This window comes from Pseudophryne corroboree, chromosome 6 (genome assembly GCF_028390025.1).
Source record: "Pseudophryne corroboree isolate aPseCor3 chromosome 6, aPseCor3.hap2, whole genome shotgun sequence".
Lineage (NCBI taxonomy): Eukaryota > Metazoa > Chordata > Amphibia > Anura > Myobatrachidae > Pseudophryne > Pseudophryne corroboree.
The window spans coordinates 808,548,659-808,567,323 of NC_086449.1; the positions used below are offsets into that span (position 1 = coordinate 808,548,659).

General features: G+C 50.0%; 1 long non-coding RNA gene across 1 annotated transcript in view; it reads right to left on the bottom strand.

Annotated features, from left to right (window-relative positions):
• LOC134935767 (uncharacterized) overlaps window positions 1–17,817 on the bottom strand; it is a 38,344-nt gene extending 20,527 nt beyond the window's left edge. Inside the window, exon 1 of the long non-coding RNA XR_010180397.1 lies at window positions 17,689–17,817. This is a non-coding gene — a long non-coding RNA (uncharacterized LOC134935767). The remainder of the gene's footprint in view (window positions 1–17,688) is intronic.
• Between the last annotated feature and the right edge of the window lie 848 nt (window positions 17,818–18,665).

Consider the following 18,665-nt stretch of genomic DNA (forward strand, 5'->3'; position numbering starts at 1 on the left):
AAAAACCCTCCCCAAACAGCACATGACGCAAAGAAAAAAAGAGGCGCAATGAGGTAGCTGTGTGAGTAAGATTAGCGACCCTAGTGGCCGACACAAACACCGGGCCCATCTAGGAGTGGCACTGCAGTGTCACGCAGGATGGCCCTTCCAAAAAACCCTCCCCAAACAGCACATGACGCAAAGAAAAAAAGAGGCGCAATGAGGTAGCTGACTGTGTGAGTAAGATTAGCGACCCTAGTGGCCGACACAAACACCGGGCCCATCTAGGAGTGGCACTGCAGTGTCACGCAGGATGTCCCTTCCAAAAAAACCCTCCCCAATCAGCACATGATGCAAAGAAAAAGAAAAGAAAAAAGAGGTGCAAGATGGAATTGTCCTTGGGCCCTCCCACCCACCCTTATGTTGTATAAACAAAACAGGACATGCACACTTTAACCAACCCATCATTTCAGTGACAGGGTCTGCCACACGACTGTGACTGATATGACGGGTTGGTTTGGACCCCCCCCAAAAAAGAAGCAATTAATCTCTCCTTGCACAAACTGGCTCTACAGAGGCAAGATGTCCACCTCATCTTCACCCTCCGATATATCACCGTGTACATCCCCCTCCTCACAGATTATCAATTCGTCCCCACTGGAATCCACCATCTCAGCTCCCTGTGTACTTTGTGGAGGCAATTGCTGCTGGTCAATGTCTCCGCGGAGGAATTGATTATAATTCATTTTAATGAACATCATCTTCTCCACATTTTCTGGATGTAACCTCGTACGCCGATTGCTGACAAGGTGAGCAGCGGCACTAAACACTCTTTCGGAGTACACACTTGTGGGAGGGCAACTTAGGTAGAATAAAGCCAGTTTGTGCAAGGGCCTCCAAATTGCCTCTTTTTCCTGCCAGTATAAGTACGGACTGTGTGACGTGCCTACTTGGATGCGGTCACTCATATAATCCTCCACCATTCTATCAATGTTGAGAGAATCATATGCAGTGACAGTAGACGACATGTCCGTAATCGTTGTCAGGTCCTTCAGTCCGGACCAGATGTCAGCATCAGCAGTCGCTCCAGACTGCCCTGCATCACCGCCAGCGGGTGGGCTCGGAATTCTGAGACTTTTCCTCGCACCCCCAGTTGCGGGAGAATGTGAAGGAGGAGATGTTGACAGGTCGCGTTCCGCTTGACTTGACAATTTTGTCACCAGCAGGTCTTTCAACCCCAGCAGACCTGTGTCTGCCGGAAAGAGAGATCCAAGGTAGGCTTTAAATCTAGGATCGAGCACGGTGGCCAAAATGTAGTGCTCTGATTTCAACAGATTGACCACCCGTGAATCCTTGTTAAGCGAATTAAGGGCTGCATCCACAAGTCCCACATGCCTAGCGGAATCGCTCCCTTTTAGCTCCTTCTTCAATGCCTCCAGCTTCTTCTGCAAAAGCCTGATGAGGGGAATGACCTGACTCAGGCTGGCAGTGTCTGAACTGACTTCACGTGTGGCAAGTTCAAAGGGCATCAGAACCTTGCACAACGTTGAAATCATTCTCCACTGCGCTTGAGACAGGTGCATTCCATCTCCTATATCGTGCTCAATTGTATAGGCTTGAATGGCCTTTTGCTGCTCCTCCAACCTCTGAAGCATATAGAGGGCTGAATTCCACCTCGTTACCACTTCTTGCTTCAGATGATGGCAGGGCAGGTTCAGTAGTTTTTGGTGGTGCTCCAGTCTTCTGTACGTGGTGCCTGTACGCCGAAAGTGTCCCGCAATTCTTCTGGCCACCGACAGCATCTCTTGCACGCCCCTGTCGTTTTTTAAAAAATTCTGCACCACCAAATTCAAGGTATGTGCAAAACATGGGACGTGCTGGAACTAGCCCATATTTAATGCACACACAATATTGCTGGCGTTGTCCGATGCCACAAATCCACAGGAGAGTCCAATTGGGGTAAGCCATTCCGCGATGATCTTCCTCAGTTGCCGTAAGAGGTTTTCAGCTGTGTGCGTATTCTGGAAAGCGGTGATACAAAGCGTAGCCTGCCTAGGAAAGAGTTGGCGTTTGCGAGATGCTGCTACTGGTGCCGCCGCTGCTGTTCTTGCGGCGGGAGTCCATACATCTACCCAGTGGGCTGTCACAGTCATATAGTCCTGACCCTGCCCTGCTCCACTTGTCCACATGTCCGTGGTTAAGTGGACATTGGGTACAACTGCATTTTTTAGGACACTGGTGAGTCTTTTTCTGACGTCCGTGTACATTCTCGGTATCGCCTGCCTACAGAAGTGGAACCTAGATGGTATTTGGTAACGGGGGCACACTGCCTCAATAAATTGTCTAGTTCCCTGTGAACTAACGGCGGATACCGGACGCACGTCTAACACCAACATAGTTGTCAAGGACTCAGTTATCCGCTTTGCAGTAGGATGACTGCTGTGATATTTCATCTTCCTCGCAAAGGACTGTTGAACAGTCAATTGCTTACTGGAAGTAGTACAAGTGGGCTTACGACTTCCCCTCTGGGATGACCATCGACTCCCAGCGGCAACAACAGCAGCGCCAGCAGCAGTAGGCGTTACACGCAAGGATGCATCGGAGGAATCCCAGGCAGGAGAGGACTCGTCAGACTTGCCAGTGACATGGCCTGCAGGACTATTGGCATTCCTGGGGAAGGAGGAAATTGACACTGAGGGAGTTGGTGGGGTGGTTTGCGTGAGCTTGGTTACAAGAGGAAGGGATTTACTGGTCAGTGGACTGCTTCCGCTGTCACCCAAAGTTTTTGAACTTGTCACTGACTTATTATGAATGCGCTGCAGGTGACGTATAAGGGAGGATGTTCCGAGGTGGTTAACGTCCTTACCCCTACTTATTACAGCTTGACAAAGGGAACACACGGCTTGACACCTGTTGTCCGCATTTCTGGTGAAATACCTCCACACCGAAGAGCTGATTTTTTTGGTATTTTCACCTGGCATGTCAACGGCCATATTCCTCCCACGGACAACAGGTGTCTCCCCGGGTGCCTGACTTAAACAAACCACCTCACCATCAGAATCCTCCTGGTCAATTTCCTCCCCAGCGCCAGCAACACCCATATCCTCCTCATCCTGGTGTACTTCAACACTGACATCTTCAATCTGACTATCAGGAACTGGACTGCGGGTGCTCCTTCCAGCACTTGCAGGGGGCGTGCAAATGGTGGAAGGCGCATGCTCTTCACGTCCAGTGTTGGGAAGGTCAGGCATCGCAACCGACACAATTGGACTCTCCTTGTGGATTTGGGATTTCAAAGAACGCACAGTTCTTTGCGGTGCTTTTGCCAGCTTGAGTCTTTTCAGTTTTCTAGCGAGAGGCTGAGTGCTTCCATCCTCATGTGAAGCTGAACCACTAGCCATGAACATAGGCCAGGGCCTCAGCCGTTCCTTGCCACTCCGTGTGGTAAATGGCATATTGGCAAGTTTACGCTTCTCCTCCGACAATTTTATTTTAGGTTTTGGAGTCCTTTTTTTACTGATATTTGGTGTTTTGGTTTTGACATGCTCTGTACTATGCCATTGGGCATCGGCCTTGGCAGACGACGTTGCTGGCATTTCATCGTCTCGGCCATGACTAGTGGCAGCAGCTTCAGCACGAGGTGGAAGTGGATCTTGATCTTTCCCTAATTTTGGAACCTCAACATTTTTGTTCTCCATATTTTAATAGGCACAACTAAAAGGCACCTCAGGTAAACAATTGAGATGGATGGATTGGATACTAGTATACAATTATGGACGGGCTGCTGAGTGCCGACACAGAGGTAGCCACAGCCGTGAACTACCGCACTGTACTGTGTCTGCTGCTAATATATAGACTGGTTGATAAAGAGATAGTATACTCGTAACTAGTATGTATGTATAAAGAAAGAAAAAAAAAACACGGTTAGGTGGTATATACAATTATGGACGGGCTGCCGAGTGCCGACACAGAGGTAGCCACAGCCGTGAACTACCGCACTGTACTGTGTCTGCTGCTAATATATAGACTGGTTGATAAAGAGATAGTATACTCGTAACTAGTATGTATGTATAAAGAAAGAAAAAAAAACCACGGTTAGGTGGTATATACAATTATGGACGGGCTGCCGAGTGCCGACACAGAGGTAGCCACAGCCGTGAACTACCGCACTGTACTGTGTCTGCTGCTAATATATAGACTGGTTGATAAAGAGATAGTATACTCGTAACTAGTATGTATGTATAAAGAAAGAAAAAAAAACCACGGTTAGGTCACTGGTATATACAATTATGGACGGGCTGCCGAGTGCCGACACAGAGGTAGCCACAGCCGTGAACTGCCGCACTGTACTGTGTCTGCTGCTAATATATAGACTGGTTGATAAAGAGATAGTATACTCGTAACTAGTATGTATGTATAAAGAAAGAAAAAAAAAACACGGTTAGGTGGTATATACAATTATGGACGGGCTGCCGAGTGCCGACACAGAGGTAGCCACAGCCGTGAACTACCGCACTGTACTGTGTCTGCTGCTAATATATAGACTGGTTGATAAAGAGATAGTATACTCGTAACTAGTATGTATGTATAAAGAAAGAAAAAAAAAACACGGTTAGGTGGTATATACAATTATGGACGGGCTGCCGAGTGCCGACACAGAGGTAGCCACAGCCGTGAACTACCGCACTGTACTGTGTCTGCTGCTAATATATAGACTGGTTGATAAAGAGATAGTATACTCGTAACTAGTATGTATGTATAAAGAAAGAAAAAAAAACCACGGTTAGGTGGTATATACAATTATGGACGGGCTGCCGAGTGCCGACACAGAGGTAGCCACAGCCGTGAACTACCGCACTGTACTGTGTCTGCTGCTAATATAGACTGGTTGATAAAGAGATAGTATACTACTAATATTATATATACTGGTGGTCAGGTCACTGGTCACTAGTCACACTGGCAGTGGCACTCCTGCAGCAAAAGTGTGCACTGTTTAATTTTAATATAATATTATGTACTCCTGGCTCCTGCTATAACCTATAACTGGCACTGCAGTAGTGCTCCCCAGTCTCCCCCACAATTATAAGCTGTGTGAGCTGAGCAGTCAGACAGATCTCCTATATAATAGCCCAGATCTGTGATCTTGTGATTCATTTGCTAACGCTGGGCGGAGTCACAACAGTGGGCGGAGTTAGTCAAATGAGTCATAGATCTGGCCAAATCTATAGGACACTAGGAGCAGCTGCAGAAGCAGATAGTATGGACATGGCACAGGCAGGGGTGCATACCTCCCAGCTTTCACACACACACACACACACACACACACACACACACACACACAGCGAAAAGGGGGCGTGGCTTCACGGGAGGGTCCCCGTTTTCATCAGTGAGGGGGCATGCCCAGCGCTCTGTGAGCTGCTGGCATGCCCCCAGGGGCTGATTATGAGTCCAGGGGGCACAGGGCACTTGAGACAGGGGAGCCCTATCTCATTGCTGTGCCTGCTGTGGGTTGGGGGCGTGGCCTAATCGCGGGACGCGAGGCCACGCCCCATTATGCAAATTCCGGGATTTTTTTTTTTATTATTTTTTTTTTATGGAATTTTGGCCCCTCAGCTAGGGCTAAATCCAGAGGAGGTGGTCGCTCCCCCTACACACCCACACAGCCAGAAGAAAGCAGGGAGACTGCTGCCTCCCTGCAACACCACAGACCTGCCAATACGCAGCAGCGTGTGCTGACTGTAGCACAATGCTGCCGCTGTTACTGGCAGGACGGGGGAGCTTCTGAGCTGGGACAGAGCTACTCCAGCCGGGGGGGGGGCCCTAAAACTGTGGGGCCAACAGTACGTACCGCCTGCCCATCCCCCCCCCTTAATCCGGCTCTGCTGCTGGAACCCCCCCTTAATCCGTACCCCCTGATGCCCCCTCTCCCTCTGTCTCCACTATTCACCGCTGCTCTGCTAAGCAGAACAGCGAGTACAGGAGCTTTCCAACTGCTCCCCCCCCCCCACCGCAGGACACTGCGACCCGCGGGTGGGACAGCGGGACAGACCCCAAAAAATGGGACTGTCCCGCGAAAATTGGGACATTTGGGAGGTATGGGGGTGTGTGAGGGGGTATGCCATACTTGACCCCCACATCAGCATACTCAGCAGGGTCTCTCTGGCAGGGAGGAGCGTCACATTCTGGCACACTCCACGCTTCTTAGCTGTAGTTTTGTGGGTCACCAGCCGCTGTGCACTTTCCGTACTGCCTCTGTTATCTCCAGCCCCTGCGACCCCACCGCTAGCTGCAGCGCTGCCACCCGCAGTGAGGTGCGCCCAGCTCCTTCACACACTTTAGCCGGCGGGTAGCGCTGCAGAAATCCGAGCTGCTTGCAGGCTCTGACCCCCTCCTCCCTCCAGCATCAGCGTCTCCTGGGAGCTAACCAGTCACTCCCAGTCTCCCCTTACCATAGTGCCCAGCAGCCGTGAGGTCCGCGCCACGTGCATGCTATACCCCCTCCTCCCTCCAGCCGCAGCATCTCCTGGGGGCTAACCAGTCACTCCCAGTCTCCCTTTACCACAGTGCCCGGCAGCCGCGAGGTCCGCACCACGTGCATGCTATGACCCCCTCCTCCCTCCAGCCGCAGCATCTCCTGGGGGCTAACCAGTCACTCCCAGTCTCACCTTACCACAGTGCCCGGCAGCTGCGCGAGGTCTGCGGTGTGCTACTGAGGAGGGGGGGAGTGATGCGGACGGGCAGAGGAAGCAGGAATACAGCCTAAGAGGGTCAGCCATGCCAAGTCTCCACCAGCAGCAGATGCCAACAGGTTGGAGTGGAACAGCAGCAGCCAGCAGCAGTGACTCCGGTAAGACACATCTGTCTGTCACCACTGTTCTGTCCCTAATACCAATCTCTCCCGTGCCCTGTGTTCTGTCATGTCCCTGTAACCCCTGGCCTTGACCTGCCACCCTTATCCTGGCCCTTTCACCCTTATCCTGGCCCTTTCACCCTTATCCTGGCCCTGTCACCCTTATGCTGGCCCTGCTACCCCTATCCTGGCCCTGTCACCCCTGTGCTTGCCCTGTCAACCCTATACTGGCCCTGTCACCCCTGTCCTGGTCCTGCCGCCCCTACACTGACCCTGTCACCCCTATCCTGTCCCTGTCATTTCTGTCCTGGCCCCGACGCCCATGTCCTGGCCCCGTCACCCCTGTCCTGGCCCCGTCACCCCTGTTCTGACCCTGTCACCCCTGTTCTGACCCTGTCACCCCTGTCCTGGCCCAGTCAACCCTGTTCTGACCCTGTCACCCCTGTCCTGGCCCTGTTACTGCATACCCTCCAACTACCTTTTTGGCAGGTACAGTACCCGCAGCACCTCCAGACCTCTCCCCAATGCACCACACCTCCGCACCTTCCCCTCCACCACATGCGGCACTCCACCCCTCCCCCACATGCTGTGCCTCCAGACCCCCTACACCACCCGCGGCTCCCACTCCTCCGCCCCTTCACCACCCCCAGCAATCTCCAGGCCCCCTCCACCATTCACCCCCCTTATATGTCTCCCCCACACCTGCCCCCCTCCACCCGCAGCATCTGCAGACACCCTCCTCCATCCGCGGTCCCCCCCTCACCCACCCCTCCCCCACCAATGGCACCCCCGCACCTGCCCCACCACCACCTGCAGCACCTCCGGACCTCCTTCCCCATCTGCCGCAACACCCGTACCTGCCCCTCCCCTACCCACGGCGCCTACGGACTCCTACCCCACCAGTGGCACTCCCGCCCCTTCCCATCCCACAGCACCTCCGGAACCCTTCACCCATCTGCAACATCCCCACACCTGCCCCTCCCCCACCCATGGCACCCCTGCCCCTCCCCCACCTGCAGTGCCTCCGGACCCCTCCCCCATCTGCATCCCCCACTCCTCTGCCCCTCCCCCACCCGCAGCACCTCCCAACCCTTCCCCATCCGGGCCCCACCCCCACTTCCGCCCCCCCCTCCATCCGCAGCATCTACAGACACCATCCGCAGTACCCCCCGCACCCGCTACATTCTGTACATTGTGGCCTGCAGGTGCTGTTCACGCCGTCGCAAGGGGCTGCGCCTCCTTCACCATCGCACACCCTTTCATTGTGCAATATTTAACCACTAACAAAGGAATGCAGGTAATACTCCATATAACACAAATATTGAACCCCAGAAAGGCATGCAAGGGTTAAGGGGGCGTAGCCCCTTGCGACGGTGTGAAGAGCGCCCGTAGGGCGCGATGAAGCACCTAGTATATAATATATATAGATGATGCAGCACACTGGCCTGAGCCTGAGCAGTGCACACAGATATGGTATGTGACTGACTGAGTCACTGTGTGTATCGCTTTTTTCAGGCAGAGAACGGATATATTAAATAAACTGCACTGTGTGTCTGGTGGTCACTCACTATATAATATATTATGTACTCCTGGCTCCTGCTATAACCTATAACTGGCACTGCAGTAGTGCTCCCCAGTCTCCCCCACAATTATAAGCTGTGTGAGCTGAGCAGTCAGACAGATATATATAATATTATATATAGATAATAGATGATGCAGCACACTGGCCTGAGCCTGAGCAGTGCACACAGATATGGTATGTGACTGAGTCACTGTGTGCTATGTATCGCTTTTTTCAGGCAGAGAACGGATTATAAATAAAAGTGGTGGTCAGTCACTGGTCACTATCAGCAAAACTCTGCACTGTACACTACTGAGTACTCCTACCTAATGCTCCCCAAAATTAGTAAATCAAGTGTCTAAACGGAGAGGACGCCAGCCACGTCCTCTCCCTATCAATCTCAATGCACGTGTGAAAATGGCGGTGACACGCGGCTCCTTATATAGAATCCGAGTCTCGCGATAGAATCCGAGCCTCGCGAGAATCCGACAGCGTCATGATGACGTTCGGGCGCGCTCGGGTTAACCGAGCAAGGCGGGAAGATCCGAGTCGCTCGGACCCGTAAAAAAAAACATGAAGTTCTGGCGGGTTCGGATTCAGAGAAACCGAACCCGCTCATCTCTACTTTACAGTTGTACGTCACCCAATGTCAACACAGTGGAGGCTTGGCTCGGCTAAGTGGGCGGTGCTGGGGGGATTTCAGCTTCATTGTTTCATCATGGCCCCACCCCCGCTATACAATGCCAAATTTACTGGAATTGTAAAGCAGGAGGCGTGGGTTTCAATGATTCAGCACAAATTGCCTCATTGGCTGCCTGCACTTCCCATTGAACTCAGGAAGTGGATGGCATCGGGCAGACCTGGGCCAGGCTCTGGGAGACTTGAATACCCTTCTGGGCAGGCGGGAGTGCCATCTGAGATTCGGGAGCCTCCAGTGGCAAACACAGGATTTCTAGAGGGGGGTTTCCAGATGCAATCCACAATCTCCCACTTGGCGTAACATGGAATACAGTATTAATATTTAACACAATATATGGATTATAGTGTAGGCTGCATTAAACATATTCAATTAATATAAATAAGAAAAGTAATCAGGAAAAGTTTAAACATACTATAATAAATAAATACATAAACATAATAGAACCAGTACTGCACTTTCTATGCAAACATTCTCCCACCTCATGGCAAGGCTCCTGTCTCTTCTTCCTGGCAGCTACTCTCTGCTCCAGGGCACTGATTGAGGACTCAGATCCAGATCCACACACACAGCAAACGTGATAGAAGAATCTGCTACCACTAGGCATGTGCAGCAGCTCTGCTCTGTACCTTAAACTGCATGATGTGGCAGCAACTCTAATAATCTGATTATATACCATTGCTATTGTTATTATAATTGGCACCACTTGACAAGAGGAGGGGGGTTTCTGGGCAACCAGAAACCCCCCTTGCGTTTGCCTATGGCCTCCCAGCATTTCTGGAAGAGTAGGTAAGTATAATTGAACAACTTAAACTCTCCCCCTCACCTGCCTTCACCTGAGAAACGGCAGCACTGGCAGGTTGCGGGAGAGTTGCTTAACTTTCCTGGAGACAAATTTGCGAGTCTCCTGGACATTCCAGGAAAACGGGGTTATTCTATTATGTTAAGAGGTTGGATTCCTTTAGTTCAGCCGCAAGCGCCACAAAGCGTGCTGGGTGGACCGTCTTGACGCGGCGATCTTGTGTACTTCATAAATGATGTCACAATTCCTAGTTAGAGCTAAAATACTTACAATTTATGGACGCGCTCTACAGTACAATTGCTAGTTTCTTTACTGAGCAGACATGAGATCTGTTCCACCTTTCTGAGCTCAGCAAACAAGGGATTAAGGTGTTTTATGTGATCCATAATACATTCTTCCAGCATTAACTACTATGTAGCACCGGTTTCCAAGATGTCAGAGATGTGGAGGCAGAGGCGCGGAGATTTATCTGGGTATACGTTTCATGTAGGGTCTTATCTGGATGCATGGCAAAGAGATTTCTGTTCAGGAACCTGGGTATACATCGTCCATCAGTGACACAAGAACTCCGCTATCTAGGGCCCAGTTTCCTGGCTGAATAGGTCAATTATAGTTTATTCCTGTACTTTTCACACACAAATAAAAGCACTTTGTCAGCAATTCCCCCGTCTTTGAAATCACATGCAGCCTCAGCAAAAATGCCAGGAGACGTTTCTACAACTCGCTTTAATCTTCTATTGTAGTCATCAATTTCCATTGTGTTCCTGCATTCCGAAGACTTTATTGCATCCTCTAAAAGCAAATCCATGCAGAGTGGTGTTCTGTGTTCAGTTGTGTCTGTGGAATTGTTTCCATACATTGGTGGGACTTGAGAGATTTTGACATTTCTGAATGGGGCTTCCAGCTTGGAAAGGAGAATCACTTTCTCAATCTCTCGTCTCGCAGAAGAAATCTTGTTAGGAAGAAAATGCCTTTATGCCGGTTCTGTGTGTGTGGGTTTCCCAGTGGTTGTCTGTAATGCTCATTTAGGGAAGTGCTAAAATACAGGGCCTAATTCAGACCTGATCGCAGCAGCAAATTTGTTCTCTAATGGACAAAACCATGGGGGTCATTCCGAGTTGTTCGCTCGTTAAAAATATTTGCATCGCAGCGATTTTCCGCTTAATGCGCATGCGCAATGTCCGCACTGCGACTGCGCCAAGTAAATTTGCTATGCACTTAGGATTTTTACTCACGGCTTTTTCTTCGTTCTGGCGATCGTAATGTGATTGACAGGAAATGGGTGTTACTGGGCGGAAACAGGCCGTTTTATGGGCGTGTGTGAAAAAACGCTACCGTTTCCGGAAAAAACGCAGGAGTGGCCGGAGAAACGGGGGAGTGTCTGGGCGAACGCTGGGTGTGTTTGTGACGTCAAACCAGGAACGACAAGGACTGAACTGATCGCAGATGCCGAGTAAGTCTGGAGCTACTCAGAAACTGCTACGAGGTGTGTAATCGCAATATTGCGAATACATCGTTCGCAATTTTAAGATGCTAAGATTATTTCCCAGTAGGCGGCGGCTTAGCATGAACAAATCTGCTAAAATCCGCTTGCGAGCGAACAACTCGGAATGACCCCCCATGTGCACTGCAGGTGGGGCGGATGTAACATGTGCAGAGAGAATTAGATTTGGATGGGTTATATTGTTTCTGTGCAGGGTAAATACTGGCTGCTTTATTTTTACACTGCAATTTAGATTTTCAGTTTGAACACACCCCACCCAAATTTGATTTGAGAATTGATATTAAAACCTCGTTTGCTCCTTTCTGTAGGGATACAATTAGGCTGTAACCATCTACATCTGATGGCAATATAAGCCTCTACATACATCACGACTTGGTATACTCAGACATAGCCTGCCTACAATACAATACTGTGACATTTGATTATAATTTTTTACCAGTTATTTATATAGCGCACACATATTCCGCAGCGCTTTACAGAGAATATTTGGCCATGCCCCAGTGGAGCTTACACTCTATGGGAGTAATTCAGACCGTATCGCTGCAGCAGCGATCGGAGTCTGAGTTACTTTGTGGAGTGCGCACGTGCACACCCCGGGAGCCCATCATCTCTCTGGTGCGATCGCCTCTGCCTGATTGACAGGAAGAGACGGTCGCGGGGTGGGAGGGGGCGTGCCAATGGCATTAGAACGCTGTTGGAGGGGCGGGCAGCGGCTGCTGCGTGACGTCACGTGCAGCCGATGCGACCCAGGATGCGGCCGGAGCTGCGCTGGCAGAGAGCTAGCTACTCATCAGGTACAAAAGCAACGCCGCTGTGCGATGCTTTTGTACTTGTGCGGGGGTGCAGAGCCAGACATGCGTGCGGACTAGCCCTGTGCTGGCGTCCCCCCACATGTCTGTGAAACTGATCATAGATGTGCTAAATTTAGCTCTAAATTAGGACCTATGGGGGTCATTCCGAGTTGTTCGCTCGTTAGCTGCTTTTAGCAGCTTTGCACACGCTAAGCCGCCGCCTACTGGGAGTGAATCTTAGCTTATCAAAATTGCGAACTAAAGATTAGCAGAATTGCGAATAGACACCTCTTAGCAGTTTCTGAGTAGCTCCAGACTTACTCGGCATCTGCGATCAGTTCAGTGCTTGTCGTTCCTGGTTTGACGTCACAAACACACCCAGCGTTCGGCCAGACACTCCTCCGTTTCTCCAGCCACTCCCGCGTTTTTCCCAGAAACGGTAGCGTTTTTTCGCACACACCCATAAAACGGCCAGTTTCCGCCCAGAAACACCCACTTCCTGTCAATCACATTACGATCACCAGAACGAAGAAAAAACCTCGTAATGCCGTGAGTAAAAAACCTAACTGCATAGCAAATTTACTTGGCGCAGTCGCACTGCGGACATTGCGCATGCGCATTAGCGACTAATCGCTCCGTTGCGAGAAAAAAATAACGAGCTAACAACTCGGAATGACCCCCTATATTCCCCACCACACGCACACACATTCACAGTTCACGCTAGGGGTAATTTTGTAGGAATCCAATTAACCTACCAGTATATTTTTGGATTGTGGGAGGAAACCGCAGTAAACCCACGCAAGTACGGGGAGAATATACAAACTCCACACAGCTAGCCAGAATGTATGAATGTATCATCTCATGTGAGACATAAGAATGTGGATCATAATAAGATGCTGAAAACATTATTTGTTTCTTAAATATACAAAGTATATCCCTGTAAAATACAAATACCTGATCTGACACAACAAGTTGCCAGACTAAAACCTCTGCATCTTTTGGACTGTTCCTTTAATGGTGAGTGATGAATAATTACAATAGTCACGTATATTAGCTTACCCCTATGATGGGCAGGGGTGTTTCTACAGAGTAGGAGGGCCGTGTGCAGCTCCGTCTGGGCCCCCTCCCCTCTAGCCGGCAGCTCTGTATAGCTCTGGACACTAGGGGACCCTAGCGCTGTCCCAAAGCCTAGAGCACATGCGCAGATCTCCGGGAAAATGGCACAGTGGCCATTTTCCAAGTGATTTTCCTATTGTGCATGCAAAATGGTGCCACTCCATTTTCCCAGTGATTTCTGCAGCACTGCTGCTGTGCCGCAGGACTCTGGAGGGTGAGTATTAAAAATAATGAGTCCAGGGTGTGAGGTGTGGGCCAGCATTATGCATACCTCCCAACTTCTGGAATCCCTAATGCGGGACATGCAGCGCGGCAGTGGGCGGAAAAGGGGCAGGACCTCATGAGAGGGGGTGGGGCCTCGAGTGATGGGGGCCTCATGAGAGGGGGTGGGGCCTTGAGCAGCTGGCCAGCCCCTTCCTCTCCTCCCTGCACTGTTCAGATGCTGTGCGCATGCACACGACATCTATTCAGCAATCACCGGCTGCTTTGCAAAGCAGAGCAGCGGTGATCACTGGTTTCCCCAAATGCCCTCCCACCCACGGGATACTGCAACTGGCGGGAGGGACAGCGGGACAGTGTCCGAATAGCGGGACTGTCCCGCTGAAATCGGGACAGTTGGGAGGTATGATTATGTGAAAGTGCATGCCCAACTGAATGCAGCCTATTGATCATTACCAATAAGAATGTGAATTACTACATTACTCTCAAGTTCATCAGAAGAAGAACAACACGTACTCTGCCGCGGAACGCTCTAAGTCTGGATGCCACATTTACATTGGCATTGTTCTTTGATGATGTTGGCGAGGAAGAAAGGATCCTACAGCAAAAAATGAACTTTTCCCATTACTTCATAAGCGGTGATCACTGGTTTCCCCAAATGCCCTCCCACCCACGGGATACTGCAACTGGCGGGAGGGACAGCGGGACAGTGTCCGAATAGCGGGACTGTCCCGCTGAAATCGGGACAGTTGGGAGGTATGATTATGTGAAAGTGCATGCCCAACTGAATGCAGCCTATTGATCATTACCAATAGGAATGTGAATTACTACATTACTCTCAAGTTCATCAGAAGAAGAACAACACGTACTCTGCCGCGGAACGCTCTAAGTCTGGATGCCACATTTACATTGGCATTGTTCTTTGATGATGTTGGCGAGGAAAAAAGGATCCTACAGCAAAAAATGAACTTTTCCCATTACTTCATAAGCATTTTTTTTTAAATGAACAATGAAATCTAGTAACCTGACCATCTGCCTGAGCACACGGTCTGCAAAGACGATAAAATATTGCTGGCTTTTTTATGTGCACAAAATTAAGGGAGAGATTTATCAAATCTTGGAGAGATAAAGTGAAGAGGTTTCCCGTGGCAACCGATGAGCTTCTGTCATGGTTCCTGTAAAATAACCATTAGAACCTGATTGGTTGCTATAGGCAACTTCTCCACTTTCTCTCCAAGGATTGATAAATCTCCCCATAACTTATCTGCCCCTTATTGGAGTGATTAATGAATGGCAAGTGCAGTGAAAAATCATGTATAGTACTGTAGCTGAATCATACATTTCTACCGTCCCGATTTGTGAGCTCTGTCCCACCAACCGATCCCGATCGGCTCGGGAGTTGAGGAATTGGGGCAACTGCTGCTCTGTCACGTGCGTCTGCTATGATGTGTGCAACATTCAGTGGGAGGAGACGTGGGGGCAGTACAGTGCATCAGAATCGTTAGTCACTCGTCGGTTCTGTTGTCCGTAGCAACCAATCAGATTTGCTCCAGAGGTGGAGTCACTGCGCAGTCCAAAACTGAAATAGGGGAGCCACACCAACTGCCACCCCAAGCGCTGCCAAACATCGCTGCAGCCCCACATCTGGAGTCACCACTGGACAAATATGCACATTGGTTGCTACGGGCAACTGCTCCGTCTGTTTAAGAAACTTTAGTAAATCTACTCGCCACAAGTCTCCTTTTACACTATAAAGCTTTATTCGGAGCCTTTGTACCAGGCAGGCTCACCCTGGGGGAGTAAACCCCTAATAGCTAACTCATGGCTTACAAATGATGGTCACATGAGAGATGTTGCGATGGTGACATCACAACTAATCAATGGGGGTAATTCTTAGTTGATCGCAGCAGCAAGTTTGTTAGCAAATGGGCAAAACCATGTGCACTGCAGGGGAGGCAGATATAACATGTGCAGAGAGAGTTAGATTTGGGTGGGTTATTTTGTTTCTGTGCAGGGTAAATACTGGCTGCTTTATTTTGACACTGCAATTTAGATTTCAGTTTGAATACACCTCACCCAAATTTAACTCTCTCTGCACATGTTACATCTGCCCCACCTGCAGTGCACATGGTTTTGCCCAATTGCTAACAAAATTGCTGCTGCGATCAACTCAGAATTAGGCCCAATGTTCTTCATCTCACCAGGTGGAAGATGTATCAGACCTTGGAGAGAGATAAAGTACTAGCTAATCGACTCCTAAATGCCATGTTATAGGCTGGGTTTGAAAAATGTCAGGAACTGATTGGATGGTACTTTACCTCTCTCCATTTTATCACTCTCCAAAGTTTGATACTGTACAAGCTCCCCAACGTCGTTCACGGACAAATCGCGGCGGCTGTGCAGCACAACCGCTGGCGGGTATATCTGCAGTAATATCGGCGTAACATGATGTGTGTATGGGCATTCAGCAGGCCACCTGTACACTTGCTGCAGAGACCGCCGGTGACTGACATCACAACTGGGCGAGCACATGTAAATGCCAGCCCAATTGTGACATAAGGCACAACACATCGGGCCAGCAATTGGTAAGTGTGCACGAACTTACCAATTGTCAGATAAGTCGCCGTGTCAGTCTTTGTCCTAGTGTGTACCCAGCAGTAGGTGTTGAGAAGATTCAACGTCACCTACAAGTTTGGTTTGTTGCTATTTTCAGTGTTGTAAATGTCCCCAGTATTTGTGAGGAGTATACGAAGGGGGTAATCCCTCACAGTATAAGCAGCAATACCAGGAAGCAGGGCAGTCGAGAGCCGGGCTGGACCCATGTACTTTTAAAGGGGCTATACACTATTCTAGGGTTGGTTTCATATTGATCATATTTCTGCTTTGTTTCTTAGGGGGTCTATTCATGAAGCAGAGAAAAGCCCCGTTTTGTGGTAAACGGGGCTTTTCTCCACTTCCCGCAATTCACAGAGCGGGTTACCGTGGAGAAGTTCCTGACTTCTCCAGCGGCACCTCTGCTCTGTTAATGAATCACATCAACATACTTTAGAATTTTGAGTGCAATTCGTGAAAGAGCAAAAAGCTCTGCTTTCCGCTTCTCCATCTCACAATGGCGTAACCTGAACTGTGGTGCGGAGACGGCAGGGAAGCTCTCTGCTTGGCACACGGTGCTGGCTCCGTCCCTGACCTCCCAGCAGCCACTGCGGCTTGCAGGGAGGTTAACAAGCGGCACTTGCGCATGAGAAGGAGCGTAAAGATCAGGGCTGGTTCTAGCCCTTGTGGCATCCCGGGGGGAAATATGGGCGTGTCTTCATACAGGGGCGTGGTCAGTTATGCCCCCTGTAGAGCTGTGCCCCCATTTGTACCCCCGGCAGAGTTGTGCCCCAGTTAAGTAGCGCCGCTTACAAGAATAAAAATACAAAAAAATAATTATAATAATAATAATTAATACTTACTATCCCCGCTCCTGATTCCCGACCGCTGCTGACCTCCGCCAGCGCCGCTCCTCGGATCTATGGGAGAGCGGTCATGATGTCTCTCCCATAGCACAGCATAGACACTAGAGGTCAATTATGACCCCTAGCGTTTATGTGCGGCTCCCACAATGCAGTGCGGCGCGATGACATCATCCCGCACGGCACAGCAAAGGTCCTCTTAAGGAAGGGAAACTAGATGGGTAGCGTCTAGTTTCCTTCACAGCGCCGCACAGTACCGGGGGGCACTGACCAACAGTAGCGGATCTTGCCATGGCGGCGGCGCCCCAGGCAAAAATCCTGTGTGCCCGTGGCAAGATCCGCTACTGGTAAAGATGCCTGATTGACAGCGCACAGGGGGCTCATTCGCAGATGCCGGAGTTGACCAGGGGAACGAATAAAGAGGTTAAGAAGATGAGTCCGCAGAGACTTGATTTGCCGCTTTGCATGGCAAAGCAGCCACACATACATGAATTACCCTTAGTGGAAGGTAAATGTCGCACTGAAGAGGGGCGATACACAGAGATAATTAAGTTCACACAAACGCGATCCTACATGAATAGACCCCTTAGTATATTATGCATGTATCAAAAATAGGATGTATTACTGTAGTTCCCGTTTTATATTATTTGTAATCAGTTCCTTTTATGATAAAAGGCATTACATGAGACAAGTACCCACAAGTACAAAGCCCACCTTGCTCATCCGTCCCATGGAATGCATTAGTGAAATAAAACAATCTTTGACCGAGGAAAGGAAATTGCCTGAAATGAGAAGAAGATGGATGAAATTAAAGGAGCTGATTTGAAACGAGAAAGAACTTGGATTACGTGGAGGAATGCGGACGGAGAGGCAGGAATGTCAGGTCAGCAGCGATTACAGGAATTAGTTAGGGGCCTACTGATCAAGAACTGACGTTTTGCGATGCATCAGAAAACATAAAGGGGCTCGTGCAGAGTTGGGCGTAAACGCAATTTGCTGGGAAAAAAGTGCAAATTGCATTGATGTCCAATTACTGTTTTCCTGGCGCATGCCCACCGAAAAGTCTTATGCATCTGTCTCTATGCCAACAGGGACGCAGTCAGCGCTGATGACGCCTTGCAGTTAGAAAGGTAGAACCAGGGATGAAGGTGGCGCATAGGGAGGCAGTCAATTGACTGCCTGTCGGGATCCCGACGGTCAGGGTACCGACGCCGGAATCCCAACACCAGCTGAAATACTGGTGGTCGGAGTTCTGACCGCCGGCTAGTTACCCCTCTTGGGTGGTGGTCCACGCCACCACCCGGAGGGGAATAGAAACCTATGGCGACCGTAGCGTGTCAAGGGGACATGCTGCGTTTGCCGCCGGGATCACGGCTGTCGGGCTCTTGGCATCGGTCTCCTGACAGCCAGGATCACGACCGCCGGGATCTCGTACTTATCCCGGCGCATAATAGCGCCAAAATTACAGTAAGAGTGGGTTCGTACAAAATGCATCCCATGGCCGACCACAAGAAAGACAACAAAGTGGGTGACTTGTGGATGGTCGATGCCTGGTTCGAAATGCAAACTGATAATGATGATGATAACTGGTGGTCGGCGAGCCTGCATGTCACCTGGTTTTAATCAGACACAGAACCTGTGTAATCCAGGAGCGGGGTGTAGTACGGCTGACTGGCGGGCAGCATACCGAC